Here is an 8,483-nt window from a genome sequence, read left to right as displayed (position 1 = left end):
CAATAAGTTGAAAATAAGTAAAAAAAGGGTTTCAGAACATACCAAATAACAGAGTGGCTGTGAAATTTATCAAGGAGAAGGTTTTTGTTGTCTTTATACGTGAGTACGAAGACAAAGTGATTCATTTCGGTAATGGCGAAAAGGCCATAGTAATCAATTTGAGCAGTGTATACAGTATACTTATATATCAATGCGTTATGCATATTTTGATATAGAAGACTCCCTTTTAATTGGTGTCCTCGAACAGTACGGGAAAGTTCTTCATCTAAGACATAATACTTTTTCTCATGGGAGAGCAAGTGGTCTGGAAAATGGAACACACACTGTGAAAATGGAAATAAAAAAAAATATCCCATCCTCCATCAGTATTTGTGGTTATAATGTTGCGTGTTTATATAATGGCCAGAAAAAGACGTGTTACAAGTGCGGAAGAGACTTTCATATGGCAGTTAACTGTAATTTGGATAGTGAGCCTAAGTTAAATATTTTCAATTTGAATGATTTCCCAACAATGCCCGGCAAGGATTCTGATAAGGGCCGGATACCGGAAGAAGATGGTACTCCTGATGTTCAACAACCATGTGATGGAAAGAGTATTGAAAATGATAAAGAAGAATCCAGCCACCTTGGAGAGGACCAGATAGACGACTTATGCGCGAAGCAGTAGAATGACAAGTGACAATTCCCTTATCCAAGAATGTTGATGATGTTGCTGTTCATCCACACTCAGTCGAAATAGAGGGTCGATCACGTGACCTGGAGGGTCATGTTCCAAGTAATGGTGAAAATTTAACAGATACCGACAGTGATAGTGACATTTTTGCACTAAAAAGTGCACCCGAAGGAGCTTCTCAAGTTACGGAAATAACTAAGGATGAGGGGCTTCCCTCACAAGATGAACCTCGTATTCCTTTTACAATTGGAAGTTTCTTTCCCGTTGAAGATGATAAAAATGAGGAACCGGGAAATCTTAATGTAATCAATAAAGCGGTTTCAGTGCATAGGGATGATGAATCAGTAGATGGTGCTACTGAAGAATGTGACATGGATGTAGCGGTAAATAAACTCAGTGATATTGAAGACGATTTGAAAAATGATGATAAAGGTTCAGACGGAATGTCAAAAGGCCAGTGGAATATCGATTCAGATACTGCACGTAAATTAAAGTTAATTAGAGGAAAATCCACTAAAGAAAAAAGGAAGGAAGAAAAAAAGAATGGAAAACATATGTTATCGAAGAGAAAAAAAAGTAATTGTTTCATTTTTTGTCTTTTGTAATGGCTCTTTCTGTTGTCACTTTAAATATTAATGGCTTAAATGAGGTAATTAAACAAATGAAAGCTATGTCCCTAATCATGTACTATAAAATTGATATTCTGTTGATTCCATAACATAACGTTAAAGATATTTCAGGTTTGGGTTATCTCACTCATTTCATGTGCATAGTGTTCAATCCATCAATCAATTTAAAAGGAGGTACAATGATATGTATAAATAATAAAACAAATGTAAAACTTCTAACCAAAGAGATGGATACTAATGGTAGAATTGTTGGTGTAAGAGTATGTGTATGCCTCAGCTGGTGCAAGTAAATTTGCTGAAAGGGAAGACTTTTTTAGGAATGTAATGTTAAAGTTTTAGATTCTGATGAAATTGAAGAAAGTATTTTGCATGTATGGAAGTTTATAAAGCAGAAAAGGGGTACATTTTATAACATACTTGTATGGTGGGACTGGGCAAAATTACAATGTAAAAAATTCTTTGTCAAATTATGTAAAAATATTTTACAAGAAAAGTATGGATTGCGAACTTATTACATATAAGATTGCGTCAACTTCATGATATTAACTATAAAACTAGTGTAAATTATGAAAATATTAAGATTCTCAAGAATAGGATTTGTGAAATCCAGAATGAAATATTAGAAGGTATAAAGATAAGAGCCAAACTAAATGATCGTACAATTGTGGAAAAAATATCTGCACATCTACTTGGTGCTCAGAAAAAGAAAAATCATGCCCGCATTACTAGCATAAAACAAACAGACGGTTCCATTATAGAAAACACAGAGGGAATTTCTGTTTTTTATAAAGGAGCACTTTGAAAAATTGTTTAGTAAGGTAACTGGTCAGGTGAAAAGTCAAGATTATTTTCTTAACTTGTGCCATTCTGTCCGAAATCAAGAAAAGCAAGTTTGTTAAGTAGAGAATTAGAGGAAATTGAGGTTTTTTATGCTATCAAGAGTATGCATAGTGGGTATGATGGACTTCCTATAGAATTCTACAAAAAGTTTAAGTTTGGTCTTTAATAAAGTCTGACGTTATGGAAGTGTTCAAAGTCATTGTGACTGTGAAATATATGTTAGATAGTCAAAATTTGGGTGTAATAAAATTATTAACTAAAATAGGAGATTTATCCTTGGTGGAGAACTGGAGACCTATATCTATACTGAATGTTGACTACAAAATCTTTGCTAAGGTTTTAGCAAACAGATTAAGATGTGTTATTGGGAAGATTATCTTCCCAGAACAATATTGTGCAGTGAAGGAATTTTTCATGCACAACAAAAGTGTGAAGACTTGGCAATTTTAAGCTTAGACTGGTCTAAGGCCTTTGATAGAGTTAACATGGATTTTGTTTTTAAAGTAATGAAGAAATTTGGTTTACCAGATGAATTTTGGCTCTAGTTAGAATATTGTACAAAGATTGTGTAAGCAGTATCTTGGTAAGTGGGTTTATGAGTTCACCTTTTTGTATTAAAAGGTCTGTGAGAAAAGGCTGCCCTATGTCAATGCTGTTATATTGTATATTTCAAGAACCATTATACAGAACAATAAAGAGTAATAACAAGATCATAGGGCCAAGCCTTCCAAACAGTGTAAATATATGCCAGCTAGGTTATTCAGATGACTCATCCGTGATCTTGTCAACTGATGATTCAGTTGGAGACTGTTATTAAGAAGTACAATGGTTTGAACTTGCGACAGGTGCAAAGCTAAACGAAAACAAAACTAGTATAATTGGGTTTGGGAAATGGGAAGACCGAAAAATCTGTCCTATCAGTTGGTTGAAAACTGTTGAAATAATCAAAATTCTTGGTATAATTCATTAGAGTGATTTTGAGGTTACATGTGAAGAAAATTGGTCTAGCCTTACTCAAAATATTAAAATATCAATAGATATGCTAAGTTAAAGACAATTATATATTTTCCAAAGAGCTATTATTGTTAATTCATTAGTTTTGTCCAAAGTTTGGTATATATCACATAATTTGCCTCCTTTGAAAAAGTACATTGCTCAAATAGATAAGCATATATTCCGATATATCTGGCAGGGCACTTACCATCCTGTCGGTAGAGATACTCTTTGTTTATCGAAACAAAAAGGTGGATTAGGAATTATTAATGTTTATTTTAAATCCTTAGCGATTTTGAGTTCGACAGTTCTAAATGATATTAGAAAGGATATTGGTTTAAGTAATTTCTATTGCAAGATGAGAATTACGTTTTTGTTGGAGTTGAAAGAAATAAATGAGGTTTCATTTGTGTCAACCTCATTTTATTCAGTGGCAATAATTGTAATCGGAAAAGTTTATCACCATGCAAAATTTCCTTACTTAAGTTCTAAAGATTGTTATAGTTTTATAAGGCCAGAAAGTGTTCCAAAAATTGAAGGGAGTTACCATTTTCGGACATTCATTAGTATCATGAAGAGAGTGAGAGAGAGTTTGCTCATGGAACTTTGGCGACCAATAATCGGTTGAAAATGTTGAATATCAGAAACAGTGATAAATGTGACCATTGCGAGGATGTTGAGTACAGGTTGCATATATTTTATTTTTGCAGGCACATACAAACAATATTGATGTATGTCAAAAGTGTATTATTTCATACTTGTGACATAAACAGGGACAGTTTTTTCAAATACATTAGTGTTCAGTTACAGATATAAGACGAAAAAAGATTATAATAGCGTCACTGTATTGATTGTTGGTTATTTATATGCTGTTTGGGTCAGTAAGAAGAAACGATATACGAAAGAGGAAACAGATGCCTATCTTAAGTGTAAATTTCATTATGATTGTTCGCTTTGAAAGATATCTATAAAGAAAGAAAGAATGATTAGAATGTTCACAAAAAAAAAAGTATATAAATTATTGTTTTTGAGTAACTAAAAATCAAAATCAAGATGTGTAATTTTGTAAATTGTTAAATTAGATGATTTATATTTATATAGAAATGCTATTGAATGTAATCATATTGGAAATATTGTGATTGTAAAAAAATGTAATTTAAATTTTTAATAAAAAGATTAAAAATTTGTTGATGAGGGAGATTTTCATCTGATCTCTCACAGCAAACCAACCTATTATGGGTGCCCTGGTTAGTACAGCTTTGCTGTTAACGGCGATACGCAACCCTTACTCCACGTTCAGGTGTCTCTACTCAGAGCGTGGATACCTTTACGTGGTGAAAGGGTTTGTGTATCGCCATGATCAGCAAAGCTATACTAAGTTGGTTTGCTGTGATTGATCAGACAAAAGTCTCTTACCATCACCAATCCTCGTTGGCCAGCGAGGTGATGAAAACTGGCCAATCCCCAAACATGAATAAGGATATGGCTGAGGTTTCTGTCCTGTGAATACTCAGCCATGGGATCTCACTCAATGTCCAGTAATTTCATCATGTTAATTCTATCACATGGTGATTATATCTCATACATTTTTTACTGCATTGTAATCAATTATAACAGATAAAAGTCAACGTGCACAGACCCAATAATTACTCCTAAAACCACTCCATGAAAGATTTTATGGCAAAAATAGAAGCAAGAAAATTTGGGATTTTCCATTGATAATGATTTTAGTTTTTCATTTAAAATATGGGAAACTTGAATGCTATATATATATATATATATATATATATATATATATATATATATATATATATATATATATACATATACATATATATATATATGTGTGTATATACATATATATATATATATATATATATATATATATATATATATATATATATATATATATACATATATATATATATATATATATATATATATATATATATATATATATATATATATATGTATATATAAATATATATATATATATATATATATATATATATATATATATATATATATATATATATATATAAAACAGATAAAAGTAAATATAAGTAATTTCATAGTCCTGATTTTTCAGTGTAATGATTTTTACACGTTTTTATGCTTTTCATGAGAGTCTTCATTAAGCATGAAATTTTTTTTTTTTTTTAAATGTAAAAATAGAGGATCATAAAGAGTGTGACATTTATTAAAACTTTTCTTTTTATCTACTAATACTTACAATGCAAAATATCATTTATTAAACACTTAAATTCAACAACAAAAGTTATTCTAAAAAGCAAAATAAAATAAACTAACATTATTTTTAAAAATACCTGAGATAGTCGTCTTTACTGTTAAAAGTTATGATCAATTCCTCTTAGATAATCCAGTACTTCGCGATTTTCAAAATCATTGACTATTCTCTGCATTCTTAATGCAGTATTCTTTTATTTCTCTTTTTCTAAGGGGAATATCCACACCTGCTGTATATTGTTCCCCTATTGCTTCATTTCTCGCTTGTTCGTTCTTCAAGATTTCTAAAAATTTCCCGATGGTACGATGAGAGAGATGCCCCAGCCACCCGTTGAGATACTACCGCTAGAGAGTTATGGGGTCTTTGACTGGCCAGACAGTACTACATGGGATCCTTCTCTCTGGTTACGGTTCACTTTCCCTTTACCTACACATACACCAAATAGTCTGGCCTATTCTTTACACATTCTCCTCTGTCCTCGTACACCTGACAACACTGAGATTACTAAACAATTCTTCTTCAACCAAGGGGTTACAACTGCACTGTAATTGTTCATTAACTTTTTCCTCTTGGTAAGTGTAGAAGAGACTCTTTAGCTACGGCAAGCAGCTCTTCTAGGTGAAGGACACTCCAAAATCAAACCATTGTTCTCTATTCTTGGGTAGTGCCATAGCCTCTGTACCCTGGTCTTCCACTGTCCTGGGTTAGAGATCTCTTGCTTGAGGGTACACTCGGGCACACTATTTTATGTAGTTTCTCTTTCCCTTGTTTTGTTAAAGTTTTTATAGTTTGTATAGGAAATATTTATTTTAAATGTTGTTACTGTTCTTAATATATTTTATTTTTCCTTATTTCCTTTCCTCACTGGGCTATTTTCTCTTTTATGGCCACTGGGCTTATAGCATCCTGCTTTTCCAACTAGGGTTGTAGCTTAGCAAGTAATAATAATAATAATAATAATAATAATAATAATAATAATAATAATAATAATAACGAGCGACGCCGTCCTTCTAAGTCAATGTTCGTCTTACAGTCGGAGCCATAGTTTTGCTGCATCAACACGATTCCAAAGCACATGATCGTTGTTATGGGGTCGACGCCTTAAGTGACGTTTTGGGAGACCAATCTAGGCATCTTCAACGTAATTTAAGAGAGGTTGAGCTTTGTCGAGGAAATCATTATTGTCGATTAAATATTCAAAATAATTAATTACATCTGAAACAGGAACAAATGCAAATTATACGCAGTTTTAATGCGAATTCAGCATCACTTGTGCAACTGTTGCAGTCCATTTGATTGATTGGATCACAATATACATTGTGAGAAATTAGAGTAAACCTTGATGGTTTGAATTAGGAAAAACTGACCGAAAAGCATTAATAGTTGCACGTTCAAAATCAGTCATAATTGTGCTTGGTGATAAAGTTGGCTCTAAAGCTTTTAGTTCTGACAAAAGCTTATTGTAACTTCAGTTTTGTTGGCAATTAAAACTTAAACAAGAGGAAAACGTCACCATTCATGATGCCATGTATTGTGTATAGTTGATTAAATAAAGGGAGTACGTTTTGAAGGTCCAATCGGCATTACCAGTTATTTGCACTGGATAATACCTGAAGTTTTCACCGTGTCGAAAATGAAATAATCCTGTCTGATCCTTCATCAATGTCGAACAGAAGAAATGGCTGTTTGATTGTGTTCTTCTATTTATATTCAGGAGGAATGCTTATGTAGAGTAAACATACTGGATTTGCAAGAACTTGTGCTGCTACATTTCTTGCATTTCGTATATTCCTTTTCAAGTTTTGAGGTATTGGTAACTGACCCGCAACTGCTAATTGGGATACTCCAACGCATGTATAATGTGTTGTTTCTTGAGTTGTGATTGTTTTTTCTTTAGTTAAGCTACTCACTTTGACAGTGTAAACAGAGTAATATAGCTTGCATGATTGTGTTCTCTAAATCGTTTTGTAATGTAATTTTAATTTGTATTAACTTGTGCATGACACTTCATTTTATAAAACTGATCACATTTCCAAATAGCTTTTTTCCCCACTTGTTCGCTCTTTCACTAATAGATAACTACACTGTATTGTCAATTAGCCTTTCTTATTTATTAGGCTTATAACGTACTGTGGAGGCATCTTGAAGGGTTTGGTTTGAGTTATTTCAAATGATTGCTACTCAAAAGACAAGCTGACAACAAAAAACGAAAATCTATATGAACAATTTCATTTTTTGGCTCGGCCATGTCGTCCTAAGGGATATTTGCTACAATGATACTCCCAGAGAAATAAACCGAAGGTCTCCAGGATTCTAACTCCTGGCGCGAGTATCCATAAGGACATCGCATAATATTAGTAGACGTAATTTTAGATACGGCACATAGCAATCTTCACCCCCAAATAGATTTAGCTCTTTGAGGGGGAGGAGTGGCGAAAGAAGGGGGTGCCGATCTAGGTACCCGGTGGACCTCCTATCCGCACTACTACCGGCTGCCATTCCTTTACTTGTACCCGATATGACTAAGTGTTCTCCCAATGTTATCCCGGTGTTATCGCAAGTTATTGGAATATTAATCATGCAATCTCCGGCATCTTCATTCTTTGGAAAGTTGAGTATTAATTCTTTCATATGTATAAATTTTGGCTCCCGTCTCACAGTTAAATTCCAATAATTTAGGTGTTAGGTTGAGCATTGCTACGACCGGAGGCGGCCATTTTTACGACCGCTGTCGCCATTATTAATGCATTTTATTTAGCTAGTAGAGCGACTTTCCCGGTATTTAGCTATAATATTAGCTAGTTAGGCAAATTATACAAGTGGAGATTGTGCATACAAATAGATTATTATTCCTCTTCCTAATATGTAACTTTACTTTTCGTATACGGTGGGGGCCCCGGCAGTAACAACTATGCCCGTGGTTCCTACCGCAGTTAGGCTAGTCTAACTGGTATATGTATACATTAGTAAAGTAATTCCCCATGTTTAACCTCGCCCTATCGTTCCTTATTAATTTGGATGGGGACATACATCCCCTAGAATTTAGGGATAATGTTCGATTTATATTCTCTTTTAGAGAAAAGAGGCTAAACCAGTCCTC

The 8,483-nt window shown here is 33.3% G+C and overlaps 1 protein-coding gene and 1 pseudogene across 1 annotated transcript in view; one reads left to right on the top strand and one right to left on the bottom strand.

The window, feature by feature from the left end:
- Sulf1 (Extracellular sulfatase Sulf1) overlaps positions 1-8,483 on the bottom strand; it is an 893,213-nt gene that overhangs the window by 425,927 nt on the left and 458,803 nt on the right. The window lies entirely within an intron of this gene.
- LOC137643742 (uncharacterized) lies at positions 652-2,959 on the top strand (annotated as a pseudogene).

This window comes from Palaemon carinicauda, chromosome 7, assembly GCF_036898095.1.
Source record: "Palaemon carinicauda isolate YSFRI2023 chromosome 7, ASM3689809v2, whole genome shotgun sequence".
Taxonomy (NCBI): domain Eukaryota; kingdom Metazoa; phylum Arthropoda; class Malacostraca; order Decapoda; family Palaemonidae; genus Palaemon; species Palaemon carinicauda.
Note: the sequence above shows the minus strand (reverse complement) of the source record. Positions and strands in the feature narration are given on the sequence as shown.